The following is a 19,679-nucleotide window of genomic DNA, read 5'->3' as shown; positions in this document are numbered from 1 at the left end:
AAAACAGCCGAAAAACCATACCCTTGGCGCCGCACATACCTATATAGCCCATATAAGGGAGTAACCCTCCCCCCCCCCCCCCGGGGGGCAAGTCAAGGTCTGCAAGGTATATTTAATGGACTGAAACAATAATCATGTAGTTTTCCTCTTCTGAGATTCACTCTGTATTGTCTGTGCCGGATTCTCATCAATAAAATAACATTACAGGAAAAGTAAAACCGAAATTAATTTAAATCAAGTTAACAAATTAAGACCTTTTGAAACCTCAATGCAGTATTTCAATACTATCCTGAAACAAAAAGCTATTATATTTAGGAGAGTGAAGTTTGTCTTTCGCCATGGATCAACGCGCATCAAGCTCAAAAGGTGCGCAATATTTGCAATGTGTTATACGGTTAATCAATGTAATAAGGACGTTCACCATGAATGGAACGACAAAAAACTTCTTTTTAGATTAACTTGTTAAACCTAGCTTTAATGTCTGTTTGAGATGAGTCACTGATGGCGTAAAATGTTAACTGGAAATACACAACATTATTCTGTATTATTGCTTACGGAAGGGCTGACCAAATTTTAAGATAAGAGTTTAACCTTAATTTATTTTCTAGCGCGCACTAGTGTCAAAGGATGAGGGGCACGACTGGTATTTCTCAGATTTTCGTGTTCGGTCTAAAAGACAGTGTTATCTCTTACGGGCCGTCACTGTGTAAGTCTGACGTTGTCATTGTTAAATCCTCCTAGCGTGCTCCAGAGTATCCACCATACGAACAGCTTTTTACAAGGCCAGTGAGAGTATCTTTTGAACCTGTGTACCATAGTCCAGTGATTGTTCAATTTATAGTGGTTTTTATATGGCATGGTTGAAGATATAACTTAATTACGAGTTCCACTTGGATTGGGTTAACCCACAGTACATGCATTGACAATGACAACGATTCTTTGCTGTTCATTCCTCGGTCTCCCTTCGTTGTTAAAGGCTTCTGCCTGTTCCAGTTCACACGAAGGCCTTACTTCTCTCGGTGGTGAGAGCATATAAAGACGAACGGAAAGTTTCAATCGTAAATCATAATTCCTGGAATAAAGTCAAGTAATGCATAGCAGTGGATTTCTGTTTAAAAAAATAGGGAAAGTCAGAGAAAGAAATAAAATGTTCTTTCATGCTCTCAGTTTCACTCAAATGAAAACACTTTACCTGCCCTAGCAACAACACTATTTCGTCCTGAATTTCTTTATAGGCCCGATCTTTTGTGCCATTATAGGTGCGAGCGAACGTCCTTTTTGCATTGATTAAGCGTAACACATTACAAATCTTGCGCATTTTTTGAGCTTGATCCGCACGGAGAGGTGCCGTGGCGAAAAAACAAATTCACTCTCCTCCAAACTTTTTGTTTGAGGATAGTATTGAAATACCGCATTGAGGTTTCGAAAGCTCTTGATTTGTTTACTTTCATTTCGGTTAATTTCGGCTTTATTTTGAGGAAAATAAAGGTTGTTGTTGTTGTTGTTGTTGTTGATGATGACAATTCGGTACAATCCTAAGGAGGGGGGGGGGGGGGGAGGATGGGGGGGAGAGGAGGAAACATGATTTTCGTTTCAATCCGGCAATCAAATACACCTTGCAGACCTTGATTGCCTCAATTTCTTCTTGTAATTCCAAAATCATTTTCGCACTGTCATCACAAGGGCGAATCTTGACATTGTTTATTCCGGTGCTTTTCGCGCGCTTGTGTATCAGATTTCACTTGTCACGCAATGAAAGTTGTTGCGTTGTTCAAAACTTTGAATCTCTAATATGTCGATTTTGAGACAATTTTCAGCCTTGCCTCAGGGATGTGATATCGCCAGATATAATGTGAGTAACGATTGCAGACAAGTAAGAGCATTTCTTTATATCTAGTTTCCAGTCGTGTTACATGTATCCGGTTGTGATTGAATGAGTCAAGTAGTCAGTAACAAATTATTATGTTGCACTATTCTTCAGTATTTTCGACAAACATACAGAAAATCAAAGCCTGATTGGCGAGTGCATTTATACAGATGGGCATAGAGAAGATTTTTTGTGTCTACTTTCTGATCAGTAATGTATACAGAGGTAAAATAACGGACGCGTTTCATCCATGTAGCAAGTCGAGAAACGGCTGATGTTTACATTTACGTCGGTGCGCGATTTTTTCAGTTTTTTCTTGTGGTGGACTTTATTCGTAATATTTTAGGCAAATTCTGTTTTAGGTCACGTAAAAAGGAAGCATTTACACTTTCTAGCTTAATAATAACGGTAGTTTGGAAGTGTTGCATGATATGAGAGACAGGGTATTAATTTCACTGATTTCAAGTTATTTCCCTGCGAACGGCTCTTTCATCTCGCTTGAACGGCTCAATATAAACTCGTAAATTTTACCTGAAAGGAATCACTTGATAACCTAATGCTTATATGGAGAGCACTCAAGTTTGAAGCTAGTTATTTACGTGTATAAAAGCATGAAATGAACACAGAGACCTTGGCTTTTATCTAAAAGCTTCCGTGAAGTGTATTGATAAGTGCAAAGCAACAGGAGGAACATGAAGTACTGAAATGGCGAATTGTGTCAAAGTGTATTTCACACATCTCGACCTAGCGCGCTCGCTTTTCGCGGGCCAAACTAAATATTTTAACATGATAAATAAGAACAATTGCCCGTTCAAAAAAGTGATTTCATTACCAGTATATTTGTATACCCTTGATGATATGGTCATCTGAAATATGGCAAAAATCACTCTATCTAAGGAATAGCAAACATTGTATTCTTTACGTGGGCAACTTTAAATGAAAGAATGTTCAGGTGGAGATAAAATATAGTTTAGAAGCAAGCACAAAGGATGTAAAAACGATTGTGAAAGTGTCAACTCGAGAAAACGCTACCTTGTCTTGAACGAGAGTTTTAAAAATGTACTAATTTGCATAATTTCAATCGGGCCATCGGTCGCGTTTTGGCCGATTTCGAACTTTCCCAATTTTTGCCAAAATAAAAATTCGCTGGAACTTTTGAATATTATTTTTGAAAATAGTTCACCAAAAGGGTCTTTTGGGGCAAATAAAAAAAAATTCGAATTTTCGCTTCTGTCACCGGATTCTCGAAAGTTACTGACAGCCGCTCTTAAACGAATTTTTAATCCCATTCCCACTGTATTAGCCCACCAACCATTCAGATTCTATGTCTTCTTCATCATCGGTTTCCATGAGATCTTCTCCTTCCTCCTCCCTATCTTCTTGAGGTCTCACATCAGTGCTACTCTCTGAGGTCGGTTCACTAGTTTCTGATTTTTGCTTTAGGTCTGCTAGTTTTTGATCAATGGCTTCAAAAAGGGAGGAAAACTCTTCGTTCAACAGGTCAACTCTTTTGACTGATTTCCAGTAGGTCGTCCGCCATTTCTTTGAGGAGCTGTTTGGAGTCCCCATTTGATACAAAACACTTGGGTTGATAGCACTCCAAAACGTTAGAGCACACGCTGGCACTTGACACTTTGGCGCCTCATGTTACTCTGCATCGTTGAGACAGGTGATAGAGCTGAACATGCATTCAAAGTTGTAGGTGACTCTGTGTGAAAAGAGAAAATAACTTTCCGCCAGGGAAAACGTGTACTGAGGAGAGAGAATTGATCGACTACATCACTGAGTATTAAGACAACTTGGATAGCGAGGCCTTGAGCGGGTATTCTTCTTCTTCTTCTTCTTCTTCTTCTTCTTCTTCTTCTTCTTCTTGTTATTATTATTATTATTGTTGTTGTTATTATTATTATTTTTATTATTATTATATTATTATTATTATTATTATTATTATTATTGTTATTGTTATTATTATTATTATTATTATTACCTGAGACTTTAACCACCTTAACCCGCGTCAACTGTGTCAAAGATTCAGCCTACGCAGATAAGTCAAGATGCCTACACGAGGACAGAATATTCTAGATCAATTCCTTTCGAATATGGGTGAGCTATATCGCGAAGCACAACTTCTACCACCGCTTGGCCGATCTGATCATCAGTGCATTCTATTCTCGCTGTTAAAGTAGCAATTGTATGGGAAGGCAATATCAAAAGCTCTGAAGAAGTTTAAGCGTGAAACTTTACGTTCTTTAGGGCTTAAACTTAATTTGGAAAGCTGGAGTGTTGTTAACGGAGCATCTGATGTTGACGAAAAAGTTGAGGTTCTCTTGACACCTGTACTCCCCTGAGACACGTGGGTTTGAATCCCAGTGACAAGGAGCTAATAACACCGTATATTAAAGATCAGATACGTGCCAGACAAAGGGCTTGAGTTCAAGGTGACAAGGACAAAGGGGGAAGGTGAAGACAAAGGTGAAGTCTAGTACGTACCACCAGGAAACTGACAATGCACTTTAGCCTCACAGGTTCGCTCGTGACGATTAAGCATACCTGCATGTTTCCAATACGTTCCACATCGAAAGCAACAGTACCATTTGGCGTATTTCTTCATATCTTTGACGTATGAAAAGTGATTCTGGTACAGGTTCAGGTAAAGAGTACTCGGGTAATAGAAAAGGGGACGATGAATCAATTGCGCTGCAATCTCTTGCAATCTCGTCTCCATCAGGTTTGCTGGGCTCACCTCTAGGTCGTGTTCATGTTCTAGGTCGAGAAGTTCTGTAAGCTTGACACCACAATTTTTTTCTTAGGAAACGCTACATGATATCTCACGTAATAATGATTGGCATCTCTTTCTAGGTTTTTTGGGTTACAACCATTATGAAGAACCAGGGCCCGGAAGAAACAGAGATTATCGGTGTAGACTTTTTCTGTCCGATGGTTTCGATCGGAGGGAAGTAAACCACCATTTTCAGTAAGGTAACTAGGTAAATCTGTACCTCTTCGTATAGGGTGGCCTCGAAGCTTCGTTATGAAGAATTTTACATTAGTCACCTCCTCTACGACCCACTCGGAGTTGGGGGGTGGTTTATTTACCCATTCTAGGACATCAAGATTTTGCAATGCTTGATGATCGATTTGTAAGTCGGCTACGGTTGCAATCTAGAAGGGTTCTTTGAAGACTTGGTCGTTGTTTCGGGACGCGTAATAAAATTGCAGTTGACCAGTTTCGTTGTTACATAGTATAAATCCCAAAGACACATTCAACTTAAATACCGTGGACTGTTCAGTAAATATCTCATCAAGGTGTTGTATAATCCCCTGAGGTTGAAGGGAAGTCAGGCGATAAAGACGATTTTGGCGGTCGAAACGAGTCCTTATTTGATGCCAGTGGCGACGGTATTCAGGCAAAACGCTTTTTTCGTCTTCTGGAAGGTCAGGCAAGGCCCTTAGGGTCTTCCTGCCATTGAAGATTGAAACTGCTTTCTTCTCGATAAAGTTCGGCTTCATTTTCCTGGCGATAGGTCCTGAATAAAGTAATCGTTCACAAATGCCTGATCTTAATCCCTCTCATCTTTGTATGAGTCTCTTTGCGACGTTTCAATTTGTCTGCTCAACGCCATCATTCGATTGACTGCGAGACAAAGCTGATCACTTGGTTTCTAGTCGTGCCAGATGCAGTTTTTAAATTCGTTCAAAGTAGTATCAAACTACGTGAATACTACTCACAGTCACAATTCGTGAACGATGTGCATGGCCGCTATTGCGCTTTTATACGCTTCAGGACAATGAATGAAGACTATGACATCATGTATCTAAACACAACCTCAAAAACCTGTCAAATTGGTCATACGGACCCTGACTGCCAGATGATAAAAATAGAGCATGACATCATTGACAAACCTGTCAAACCTATCAATAACCTGTTGATAAAACTAAAATAAAACATGACGTCATCCTGTAATTAATGTGACGTTAATGAGAATCCACCTCATTTTTATTCATGAGCACAAGACATTAGACGATGACGTCATCATCGTTAATTTATTCTCCCGTAAAATAATGAGATTCCCCCGCAAAAAAGGAAACTGTGGTGCGCCCCATCCTACTTTCTTTACTTCTGTCCCTGTTTTCAACCGTTTTCTTATTTTTGTCAGTGGTTTTCAGTTAAAAGGCACGTCGGAGCTGGAGGTGAAGTTCGGCGAGGAAGGTAATGAGAACGTCTTTCAGGGATTTTTGGAAGTTATCTTTGTTGTATTAAACTTTGGATTGCCTTTTTGGGTTGACAATTTGGGCTTGGTGGTCAGAAAAATATATATTATGCGATTGTTTCAATATACCGAACAAGTAAAAATACGCCAACTTCGAAATATGTAAATTAAACAACTTAATATATATTGCAAAACGAAACCTCGCTGTTATACAACGGCGAAGTGAATGCGTCTGTTTATATTACAGATCATAAAAAGTTGTAATTAATTGGTACAACCCCACAATTATTACTGTCACGAAAGCGATGAGAGAAAATGAAACTGAGCCGATTAGCCTTGTTCCTCGTAGCCTTTAAAAGTTTGCGCCTTCTTCACGCCATTGTTCAGCTCGCTTTGAGTAATAAAACGTGCAAAACTTTACCTTTAGTTTTCTCGCGAGCAGCTTAACATTAATCGTTTTCCATGGGTGCGCATGCGAGATACTTTTAGAGATAAGTTCATGTTCTGAAAATTAAATAGAGGAATAACATATTCTGCTTGGTTTTCTAGGTTACGTCTGTCAGCATAAGCAAAAGAACAATGAAATCATTCGATCGAAAAAAAGTGTGAGAAAATCGGTAGTTGGTCACCAATGCTTGCCATGAAAATAGGATTTGCTTTTAATTCCGTGCGCTACTCATGACTCACACTCCAGTATGTATTTAATTCTCATTCTTATTTTCAGCAATTTATCGTGTTCAGGAAACAATATCACAGAGATATGGACGCGCACGAGAGAAAATGCGCGTCACTATCAATGACAACAATAAAATCTCTCAAACAAAAAAAGTGCAATAAAGTCAACTTTGACTACAAATGGTTTGCCCACTGGTGTTGTTGAAAAACATTACGATAATAAACTATCAAACATTCAGCATATTTCATTAAATTTCCGCGAAATAACTAGCGACTCGAAAAGATTTCTTATGAGGGTGTTTACGCCTGTAACGGTCTTAATTTTAAACAGAGGAACGATGCTACTAAGACATGCAAAATGACTTTAAATTTTGAAAGTCAATCAATTTTTAAGCTGAGTTAATTACAGAATGAGGCTCCCAATCTGCCACAGTTCCATAAATGAATTATAAATTTAGCGGTATTTGCCCCATCCCTAACCAAGGTGGCTTCACAATCAGTGAAAACGTCAGTTCAAGTGTTATCTAAAGCTATGATCGTTGCGAATTGACTAAATACTTCTACGATTTCAAGGGTCACGCGATATAATTTTCATTATCCACAGTTTCAATTGCAAGTCAGGCGAAACAGTTTCACCATGACAAAATCACTGCTCCTAGGTTTCTTTTTTGAAGCTGTGACCAACGTCTAGGGTATTATCAGATCGAGAATAACAAGTAAAAAGGTCGATAGGTCTTGTGCAGGTAAAAAAGAAAACACCCTTAACGATCTTCAAACTTTAAATCATCTTCCACCGTGTTAAAAGCAACACCCAAGGCACAATACAATTAAACTGATTTCACGAAATCTTCAAAGTTTTGGGATAATGTTTACACTCTTCAGAGATATAAAGGTCGCCTCGTTAAGAAATTGAAACTAGGAAACATTTGACAAGCTTCCTTTCATTGACCATTCTTATGTTCGTATAAAAAGGGGGTGATAGTCAGTCAAACCCAATCCTATATAGTGTGTGCATGACGGCAATGCTGGAGGACCGAAACAATACAATGATTTTCCTCTGGGAAATATATTCTATTTTTATGCAAATATCTTCTATTGTTTTTGTCCTCCAACAGGGCCGCCTAGACTTTCTTAAAGTCGCTCGCTCGCTTCTCATTGAATGGACGCGAGCGTAGAGCTCTTGCTCGCTCGCCCTCTGCGCTCGCTCGCTCGTGTTCTGACGATCGCGCTTCGCGCTCTCTAAGCTCGACTTGTAAGTAAGTCTAATGGCCGCCGTGCACACACTCTATAGCACACAATATAACATAGACCTATATTGTACATATGCTAGCATGGCAAAGCATTATTAAACATTAAACATAAATCCTTCCATTTACCGAAAAAAACGCACAACCTTCCTTTTCAGGACAGATATTCTTTCCAAAAGTTCGACTTAGACACGCGGAACTACTCATTTAAACAAACATGAAACGCGGCAGACATGAAAAGTTTCAAAGGAACTAGGCTTTCCGGGAAATACCTCTAAGACAGTGGCTACGGGATACTTCTTAATGCAATAATATACTTCTAAAACAATGCTCCGCATACCTCGTTCTTTAAGCTTGATGCCGAGCCTCGCCTATAACTCGTACCTTGTTTGCGGCAAACAACAAAGAGAATGTGTTGATGCCTCTCTCTTTTACCATAAGACCCCGTAGCCAAGTAGCTAGGTAGCCCATTATTTACTTAGCCACGTAATCAACGAAGATAACAACTTTACTGACATACAAGTCATGTAATTTAAAATATCATCTTACTACCTGTCCAATTGGCGAGTTCGCTCACAGAGCGCTTTCATCTCCTTGGAGATTTTTTTTACGGCAAATGGATTTCAGAGACGACTGTTAGCACATATTGAAATGGAAAGAAGCGAACAACTTAAAGTCGGTATGTTCAGTTAAGGAGGCTGTTTTCAATTTTGATCGTGTTCAGTTAATAGTGTTTGAACTTTTTAACAGTCTAAGAATATTTTTAGCTCAGTCGAATTCACCAGAGCGCTGGTTTTTAGCCACTGACGGATAATAGATTATTCATACACTACACAATTATCCGACTGACTTTAATCACAGAATCGTAAGCACAGGCAACCCTAAACTAACAACTTGTAACCTTGCTGAGTGAGTTTATAATGTCTCTACGCGCAATGTTCTTGACTCAGTTTGTGATATAAAATGCAGCAACTCGGTATGTTTAGTTAAGAAAGTCGTTTTCAATTTTGATCGTGTTTATTTAAGAGCGTTTGAATTTTTTTTATAGTCAATGAATATTTTAAGCTCAGTCAAATTCACCAGAGCGCTGGTTGTTAGTCACGTTGTCCAAATGAAATGAACATTTCTTGATAGTTAACTAGCTTTTGACTACTTTCTTTTACCTCCCAGCAAATTCATGTTAGCGTGTTCAAGCATGCTGAAAAAAAATAAGGCACTAACGTTTAGCTTGGTGATCAGACACACATATTGTACGATTGTTTCAACATACCGAACGAGTAAAAAGTAGCCAATATGTAAATTAAACAACTTATATATTTCAGAACAAAACATCGCAGTTGTACAACGGTAATATAAATGCCTCTGTGTATGTTACAGACAATAATAAGCCGTGATAAGTTAGTACAACCGCGCAATCATTACAATATATAAACATAAGTCTTGCTAAATTTTACCTTTAGTTTACTCGCGAACCGCTCAACATTAATCGTTCTCCACGCGCCTAAAAGCGGAATACTTTTACAGATAAGTTTATGTTTTGAAGATTAAAGTTAAGAGGAATAACGTATTCTACTAGGTTGTTTAGGTGAGGTTAATATGCAGCAGCAAAATAACAATGGAATCATTCGATCGAGAAAAGGTGTGAGAAAATCAGTCTGTTGGTCACCAATGCTTGCCATAAGAGTTTCATTTGCTTTTAATTCCGTGCGCTACTCATGGCTCACACTCCAGTATGTACTTAATTTTCAGTCTTATTTCCATCAATTTATCGAGTTCAGGCAACACAATCTTCACAAAGATATAGACGCGCACCAGTGGACGCGCACGAGACAAAATGCGAATGTGAGTCGCGAGGGTCACGCGATATAATTTTCATAATTCACAGTTTCAATTGCAAGTCAGGCGAAACATTTTCACCATGACAAAATCACTGCTCCTAGGTTTCTATTTTGAAGCTCTAACCAACGTTTAGGGTATTATTAAATCAAGAATAACAAGTAAAAAGGTCGGTAGGTCTTGTGCAGGTTAAAAGGAAAACACCCTTAACGATCTTCAAATTTTAAACCATCTTCTACCGTGTTACAAACAACACCCAAAGCACAATACAAGTGAACTGATTTCATTAAATCTTCAAAGTTTTGGGATAACTTTACACTCCTCAGAGATATAAAAGTCACTTCGTCAAGTAATTGAGACTGGGAAACATTTGACAAGTTTCCTTTCATTGACTATTCTTATGTTCATCTAAAAAGGGAGTGATAGTCAGTCAAACCCAATCCTATAGCAAAAAAGATTACACAGACCTAAATCTTCCCTTTTACCGAAACTAACGCAAGACTTTCCTTTTCAGGACAGATATTCTTTCCAAAAGTTCGACTTGGACACGCGAAATTGCTCGTTAAGCTAACATGAAACGCGGCAGACATGAAAACTTTCAAAGGAACTAGGCTTTCCGGAAAATACCTCTAAAACAGTGGCTATGGGATACTTCTAAATTCAATGATATACTTCTTAAACAATGTTCCGCATACCTTGTTCTTTAAGCGTAATGCTGAGCCTCGCCTATAACTCGTAACTTGTTTGCGGCAAACAACAAAGAGAATGTGTTGACATCTCTCTCTTTTACCATGAAACCCCGTAGCCAAGTAGCTAGGTAGCCCATTATTCACTTAGCCACGTAATCAACGAAGACAATAACTTTACTGACATACAAGTCATGTAATTTAAAATATCATCTTACTACCTGTTCAATAGCCCTTTTCACGGTTAGTTTTCCTCATTTGCATTACAATGTTATCCAACGTGGATGCGAGGCAACTTCGTGCTAAAACTACAAAATAGCCCGAAATTGCCTCACATACATGCTAGATTTCATTGTTATTCAAATGAGCAGAGTTAAGCGTGAAAAGGGCTATTGACGAGTTCGCCCACAGAGCGCTTTCATCTCCGTGGCGATTTGTTTTTTACGGGAAATGGATTTCAGAAACGACTGATAGCAAATATTGAAATGGAAAGAAACGAACAACTTATAAAGTCGGTATGTTTATTTAAGGAGGCTGTTTTATATTTTGATCATATTTATTATTAGTGTTTGAACTTTTTAACAGTCAATGAATATTTTTAGCTCAGCCAAATTCACCAGAGGGCTGGTTGTTAGCCACTGATGGATGATACATTATTCATACACAATTATACCACAATAAAATCGCAGACTCGTAAGAACAGGCATTCCAAAATTAACAACTTGTAACCTTGCAGTTTATAATGTCTCTACGCGCAATGTTCTTGACTCAGTTCGTGATATGAGATGCAGCAACTCGGTATGTTCGGTTAAGGAAGTTGTTTTTAATTTTGATCGTGTTTATTTAATAGCGTTTGAATTTTTTTTATAGTCAATGAATATTTTAAGCTTAGTCAAATTCACAGGAGCGCTGGTTGTTAGTCACGTTGCCCAAATGAAATGAAAATTTCATGATACTTTACTAGCCTTTACGACTTTCTTTTACCTTCCAGCAAATTCATTTTAGCGTGCTCAAGCTTGCTGACAAAAGTAAGGCATAAACGTTTAGCTCGGTGATCAGGAAAACACATATTGTGCGATTGTTTCAGTATACGGAACGAGTAAAAACTCGCCAATATGTAAATTAAACAACTTATATATTTCAGAACAAAACATCGCCGTTGTACAACAGTAATATAAATGCCTCTGTATATATTACAGACAATAATAAGCCGTGATAAGTTAGTACAACCCCGCAATAATAACAATATATAAACATAAATCGTGCTAAATTTTACCTTAAGTTTACTGGCGAACCGCTTAACATTAATCGTTTTCCACGCGCTGAAAGCGGAATACTTTTACAGAAAAGTTTTTTGTTTTGAAGATTAAACTGAAAAAGAATAACTTATTCTACTAGGTTGTCTAGGTGAGGTTTTTATGCAGCAGCAAAATAACAATGGAATCATTCGATCGAGAAAAGGTGTGGGAAAATCAGTCTGTTGGTCACCAATGCTTGCCATAGGATTTTCATTTGCTTTTAATTCCGTGCACTACTCATGAATCACACTCCAGTGTGTTTTAATTCTCAGTCTTATTTTCATAAATTTATCGAGTTCAGGCAACACAATCTTCACAAAGATATAGACGCGCACCAGTGGACGCGCACGAGACAAAATGCGAATGTGAAGATCTCGAGGGTCGCGCGATATAATTTTCATAATTTACAGTTTCAATTGCAAGTCAGGCGAAACATTTTCACCATGACAAAATCACTGCTCCTAGGTTTCTATTTTGAAGCTTTAACCAACGTTTAGGGTATTATCAAATCAAGAATAACAAGTAAAAAGGTCGGTAGGTCTTGTGCAGGTTAAAAGGAAAACACCTTTAACGATCTTCAAATTTTAAACCATTTTCTACCGTGTTACAAACAACACCCAAAGCACAATACAAGTGAACTGATTTCATGAAATCTTCAAAGTTTTGGGATAACTTTACACTCTTCAGAGATATAAAAGTCGCTTCGTTTAGTAATTGAGACTGGGAAACATTTGAGAGGTTTCCTTTCATTGACCATTCTTATGTTCATCTAAAAGGTAAGTGATAGTCAGTCAAACCCAATCCTATAGCAAAACAGATAACATAGACCTAAATCCTTCCATTCACCGAAACTAACGCACAACGTTCCTTTTCAGGACAGATATTCTTTCCAAAAGTTCGACTTGAACACGCGGAATTGCTCGTTCAAGCAAACATGAAACGCGGCAGACATGAAAACTTTCAAAGGAACTAGGCTTTCCGGGAAATACCTCTAAAACAGTGGCTACGGGATACTTCTAAATACAATAATATACTTCTTAAACAATGCTCCGCATACCTCGTTCTTTAAGCGTGATGCCGGCCAGGACTCGCCTATAACTCGTAACTTGCGTGCGGCAAACAACAAAGAGAATGTGTCGATACTTCTCTCTTTAACCATGAAACCCCGTAGCCAAGTAGCTAGGTAGCCCATTATTCACTTAGCCACGTAATCAACAAAGAGAATATCTTTACTGACAAACAAGTCATGTATTTTAAATATCACTTTATTCCCCTGTTCAATTGACGAGTTCGCTCACAGAGCGCTTTCATCTCCTTGGCGATTTTTTTTACGGGAAATGGATTTCAGAAACGACTGTTAGCAAATATTGAAATGGGAAGAAACGAACAACTTAAAGTCGGTATGTTCAGTTAAGGAGGTTGTTTTCAATTTTGATCGTATTTATTTAATAGTGTTTGAATTCTTTAACAGTTAATCATATATTTTAAGCTCAGTCGAATTCACCAGAGCTAAGTATTTTTTGACGACTTCCTTTTACTTTCCAGCAAATTCATTTTAGCGTGTTCAAGCATGCTGACAAAAATATGGCACTAACGTTGAGCTTGGTGATCAGACAAACACATATTATACGATTGTTTCAATATACCGAACGAATGAAAATTCGCCAATATGTAAATTAAACAAGTTATATATTACGGAACGAAACATCGCGAAACAACGGCGATATGAATGCCCCTGTATATATTACAGACAATAATAAGCCGCGATAAGTTGGTACAGCCCTGCAATTATTACAATATTAAAAAATAAATCGTGCCAAACTTTACCTTTAGTTTACTCGCGAACCGCTTAACATTAAACGTTTTCCACGCGTCTGAAAGCGGAATACTTTTACAGAAAAGTTTATGTTTTGATGTTTAAACTGAACTAGGTTGTCTAGGTTGGGTTTCTCTACAGCAGCAAAATAACAATGGAATCATTCGATCGAAAAAAAAGGGGTGAGAAAATCAGTCTGTTGGTCACCAATGCTTGCCATAAGAGTTGTTGTGTTGCAAAATTATGAGTGCCTGCAAGTTCGAGGCTTTAATCAACTAATCTCACACCAACTAGTTACACAACGAAAACATGGCGGCAAAGTGAAAACATGCTACTGATGGATTATACATTGGTCATACATTAAACAGTTATACCACCGAATAAACTCGGAGACTCGGAAGCACAGGCAACCCAAAACTAACAAATTGTAACTTAGCAGTTTATAATGTCTCTACGCGCAATGTTCTTGACTCAGTTCGTGATATGAGATGCCGCAATTATACTACATTCACCCCTTCGTTTACGAATCAAGTCTAACCATAGGACGGCGAACTCGTTCGGAACGTCTCACAAGATCATGTTCCATATCTGCCTTATCTTCAACTGTTACAGGCGTCGGGCCCATCTGCGATTCCGTGTTGGTCACATCAGAGACTGTGTTCTGTATATGTGCAGCTCCCGGAACTGGTTCTGATTGTGGTGGAGGCTGGGCCACTTCTGACTGGCCCTTAGGTGCAAGTTGTTTCGTTGCCACGGTAGTCTACCGTCCGTCAGGGTAGCGCTCATGTGCGTAGTGAGGGTTTGCTTGGACCAACTCCACTTCGTCAACTGGCCCCGGTTGTTTAAGGAGCGGATAATTTTATCCACTAGATAAGTCGCTATGCAGCAAATAAATATGTGCAAGAATTTACCTATAGCCCTATAATTTGTGTTCACTGATTAGAAGCGTATGTCTAATTTAAGTATGGGATTGCGTGGAAAACTTGCCAAAAGCGTTGATTGGAGTTCACTTGCTCCGCTGGATAGCGACTTATCCAGTGGATAAAGTTATCCGCCCTTTGAACAACTGGGGCCTGGAGGTTTAATTTTACTGGCGTAGCCAGCCATGTGGGAATGAACTCGCCTAAGGACAATCGTCGAGAGAATTCGAAGAAGCGCTCGTGAGGTGTTTCATTTGTGGCTGTGTACAAGAGAGAAGGGACGGAATGAACCACATCAGACAGGACGTCCTCCCAATTCCTCAAAGGTAGATTTAAAACTCATCGTGATTGCTTTCCAGGCCACGCCTTTAAATTTCTAGGCCTTTCCATTTACTGCGGTGTTGTAACTGGAAGTTCGGCTTGTTGCTACCCCTTTTGTTGTCAGGAATTCGAGAACCTCTTGGCCAATGAAGGATGCTCCGCGGTCAGAATGGGCATAAGCTGGCATTCCGACCAGCGAGAAGAGTGAAGTGAGGCACTTGTCAACTGTGATTGCCGACACGTCGGGACAGGGAAAGACAAACGGAAACCTGAAGTACTCATCAATCACCATGAGGAAGTACTTGTTTGCGTTATTGGTCGGTAGGGGCCCCTTTGAAATCGATGTTGATTTTTTCGAACGGCTGGGTGACCTTGATGAGGGGAATTCTTTCAGGGCGGTGGTACTGAGGTTTGCATTCATAGCAAACACGGTATTAGCTTGTTATTTTCCTTATTTCGTCAAACGAATAAAGTAAGTTCTTAGTTCGCACAAAATGACTTAGTCTGGTGACCCCTGGTTGGCAGAGAGCTTCATGAAGCTTGTAGAGCGAGTCCACTGTTGCAGCAGCACACGTTGCTCTGGACAGTGTATCCGGTGGGACGTTATCTTTCCCGGGGCGATAGACGATGTCAAAACTGTGGCAACAGAGTTCGAGTCTCCAACGCAAGAATTTGTCGTTTTTGATCTTCCCTTTGTGGCGCTGGCCAAAAATGTAGGCCACTGATTTTCGATCGGTTTTCAAGGTAAAGTGTCTTCCACTTCGACACTGTTTCCAATGCCTCACAGCATCTATTATGGCCTGTGCTTCTTTCTCTATGGATGCATGCTTTAGCTCGCTGCCTTGAAAAGTGCGTGAGAAAAAAGCAACAGGTACTTCCATTCTGGTTGAGGATGGCTGCTAATGCTACTTCTGACGCATCGGTTTCTACTTCAAACGGAATGCTTCGTCAATCGCGGTGACAACGGCGTCCTTTATTGTCTTCTTTAGGCTCTCAAATTCTTCAACAGCTGCCTGCGGAAGCGGGAATGATTTAGATCCTGCAATTGACTTGATTCGATCTGAGAATTCAGGAATCCACTGCGAGTAGTAAGAGAACATTCCCAGACATCTATTCAAGGACTTCGTCTCATGCGGGATAGGAAGTTTTCGTAAGGGTCGTAGACGTTCAGGATCCGGGCGAATGTAACCTTCCTCGATGACGTATCCGAAGATAGGGAAACGACGAGTTGGGAAGATACACTTGTCAGTGTTGTAGCAAATGTTCTTGCGCTTAGCAGGCTCAAGAAACAGTTTCAGGTTAACGTCGTGCTCCTCTTGGTCCTTCCCACAAAAAGTGACGTTGTCAAGGTAAGGAAAGGTTGTTTGAAGATCATCCTCATCTACAAATTTCACCATCTCCCTTTGGAAACAAGCTAAACCATTGGTAACGCCAAAAGGTAGACGGGTGAACTGGTAAAAGTTATTTCGAGCTTCAAAGGCCGTGTAAGGCTTGTCTACATCCTTGAGCGGCACCTGATGATGTGCACTAAGGAGATCTACAGTGCTGAAGACTCTGTACTGGGCGATTTTTTAACCATGTCACTTATTCTTGGCAAAGGGAAAGCGTCGAGGAGCGTAAACATATTAATGGTCTGCGAGTAGTCGATAGCCAGCCTCCTCCTGTGGTTCTCGTCCTTAGTTACCACGACTTGCGCCCGCCATGGTGAGCGACTCGCTCCTATTATGCCCTCTCTGAGCAACCTTTTCACTTCCTCATCAGTGAAGGAGGAATCTTCCTGACTGTATCGGCGAGACTGTATCGATGGGATGGCAGTCCGCTGTCAGGTTTGCAAACGGCTTAGGCCGATCTACATTCAGTGTGCTAAATCCACAGACAGATAGGGGTGGTTCAGAGCCCCCATCCCCATAATGGAAGACGACGCTTGTGTGCTGTGATTGGAAATCGAGACCCAGTATGAGGTCTGCACATAGCCCGTGCAGGACAGACAATCGACAACCGTCATACTTGCGCCCTTGGTAAGATAAATTGGCTACACATGTTTCGCTGACCTTAACTGAAGCGCATGCTGATGTAGCCATGGATACTGGACCAGAAGAAGGATGAACTGTCAGAGCTACCTTTTCTACTAAACTAAGATGGATAAGGCTCTCGCTGCTACCACTGTCGAACAGGGCTTTGACTTAAATTCCTTCAATATCAATAGTCGCCGATGACTTCTGAAGGGATGTCGAAGTGCCTGCAGGAACAGTAGCAAGTGTCAGGGACCAGGCCGCAGCGGAAACCTTGTTCTTGTTGACGGTCTATCCCCGGCAAACCTTTGAGAAATGGCCTCTCTTCTGACATTTCAAGCAAATTGCATCACGAGCGGGACATCTCAAACGAGGATGCTTACTATTTCCACAAAAGGAACAAGCCGGAGCTTCAAGGAACTGTATACGATTCAGAACTTCGTATAGCTGATTCGAGGGCGCGAGCTTGGTCAAACATAGTTTTCAAATCTAGTGTATTATTCTCCAATAACCTCTGTCGGATTAAAGGGGACTGTAAGCCAGAACTAAAAGCGTCTCTTATACTCTTCTCGCGATATTGTGCACCTGTGACATTCTGGAAGTTACTATCCTTGCTGAGAAATTTCAGGGCTTGGAGTTATTCGTCGAGTGTTTCATGAGGCTGTTGGCGTCTTGTGGCGAGGATATGGTGGGCGAAAATCTCGTTTCTTGGCTTCACAAAAAGGGCTTGTAGAATTCCTACGGCTGCTTCGTATTCGGTGCTCTCCTCGATATGCTGAAAGATTGCTGGAGACACGTAATTTGCCAGTACCGTGAGCTTATTGAGTCCCTCTCGTGGTAAGACTGCAAGGAAATTATCGAACGTTCGTTTCCAATGAAGCCTTTTCTTTTTTTAGCCCCGCTACTGTGCGGATCGGTTTCCAGACGCTCCGGATACAGTACTTTATCCATTGAAATAGTTGATTAGATTGTTGTGTTGCAAAAAGACAAGTGCCTGCAAGTTCGAGGCTTTGATCAACTAATCTCACGCCAACTAGTTACACAACGAAAACATGGCGGCAAAGTGAAAATATGCCACTGATGGATTATACATTTTTCATACATTACACAGTTATACCACTGACTTAAATCACAGACTCATAAGCACAGGCAACCCAAAATAAACAACTTGTAACCTGGCAAGTTATAATATCTCTATGCGCAATGTTCTTGACTCAGTTCGTGATAAGAGATGCAGCAATTATACTACAAGAGTTGCTTTTGCTTTTAATTCTGTGCGCTCCTCGTGACTCACACTCCAGTATCTATTTAATTATCAGTCTTATTTTCAGCAATTTATCGAGTTCAGGCAACACAATCTTCACAAAGATATGGACGCCCACCAATGGACGCTATCAATGACAACAATGAATCTCTCAAACACAAAAAAGGTGCGGAAAAGTCAACTTTGACTGCTTGACTGACGGTTTGCCGACTGGTGTTGTTAAACGATATTAAACCATCAATCGTTCAGCATATTTCATTAAATTTACGCGAAATGACTTGCGTCTTGACATAGATCTCGTCTGAAGGTCTTTACGACTGTAACGGTCTTAATTTTGATCAGAGGAACGATGCAACTAAGACATAGAAAATGACTTTAAATTTTAAAAGTCAATCAATTTTTAGCGGATTAAATTACAGAATAATGCTCTCATACGGCCAAACTTCCATACATTAATTATAAATTTGGCGGCATTTGGCGGCATTTGGCTGTTCTCTAACCAAGGTGCTTTAACAATCAGTTAAAACGTTTTTTGCCAAGTCTGTTGTCACGGTTTAGGGTGTTATCTAAAGCTGTGATCGTTGCAAATTGAACAAATACATCTACGATCTCAAGGGTCACGCGATATGATTTTCATAATCCACACTTTCAATTGCAAGTCAAGCGAAACAGTTTCACCATGATAAAATCACTGCTTAAAGGTTTTATTAGGAAGCTATAACCAACGTTTGGGGTATTATAAAATCAAGAATAACAAGAAAAAATGTCGGTAGGTCTTGTGCAGGTTAAAAGCAAAACACCCTTAACGATCTTCAAATTTTAAACCATCTTCTACCGTGTTACAAACAATACCCAAGGCACAATACAAGAAAACTGATTTTTTTTTATGAAATCATAAGAGTCTTCAAAGTTTTGGGATTACTTTTACACTCTTCAGAGATATATAAGTCACATCGTTAAGAAATTGAGTTTGGGAAACGTTTGAGAAGTTTCCTTCCATTGACCATTCTTATGTTCATCTAATAAGTCAGGGATTGTCATGGAACCCAATCTTATAACAAAAAAGATGACATACACCTACATTCTTCCATTTACTGAAACTAAAGCACAGCTTTCCTCTTCAGGACAGATATTCTCTCCAAAAGTTCGACTTGGACACGCAGAACTCCTCGTTTAAGCAAACATCAAACGAGGCAGATATGAAAACCTTCAAAGAAACTAGGCTTTGCGGAAATATCGCTAAAACAGTGGCTACGGGATTCTTCTTTTAAGAAGAATTAAAATTCAATAATATACTTCTAAAACAATGCTCCGCATGCCTCGTTATTAGAGACCTTAAGATCTAGGTTTTTCGGCATTTCCCGCGAGCCGCGAACGTCAAGAAGTCATATGACCAGTTTGTTGCCGTCAGGTTTGCGGTTTGAGGTTCACGTTTGTACGACAAGACCACGCTCTAGAGGCAAGTGGTTTACCGCAAGTTTTTTTGCACCCTAAAACATCACAATCCCACGTTTGAGAGGAAATAC

At 39.8% G+C, this 19,679-nt stretch overlaps 1 protein-coding gene across 6 annotated transcripts in view; it reads right to left on the bottom strand.

The window, feature by feature from the left end:
• Positions 1 to 19,679, bottom strand: part of LOC146456997 (polyunsaturated fatty acid 5-lipoxygenase-like) — a 52,361-nt gene that overhangs the window by 26,000 nt on the left and 6,682 nt on the right. Inside the window, exon 1 of one of the 6 annotated variants that reach the window (XM_085092455.1) lies at positions 12,878 to 12,987. The exons of 3 other annotated variants lie outside the window; for them this stretch is intronic. The gene's annotated coding sequence lies outside the window, so the exon portion shown is untranslated. Of the gene's footprint in view, positions 1 to 8,340; positions 8,462 to 10,531; positions 10,663 to 12,877; positions 12,988 to 19,679 lie in introns of those variants that run through there. 2 more of the 6 variants (XM_085092456.1, XM_085092458.1) reach the window with 2 other exon arrangements.

Source organism: Pavona decussata, unplaced genomic scaffold (genome assembly GCF_977016875.1).
Source record: "Pavona decussata unplaced genomic scaffold, jaPavDecu1.1 SCAFFOLD_250, whole genome shotgun sequence".
NCBI lineage: Eukaryota > Metazoa > Cnidaria > Anthozoa > Scleractinia > Agariciidae > Pavona > Pavona decussata.
The sequence above is the reverse complement of the archived record's forward strand: the minus strand, read 5'-3'. Positions and strand labels throughout refer to the sequence as shown.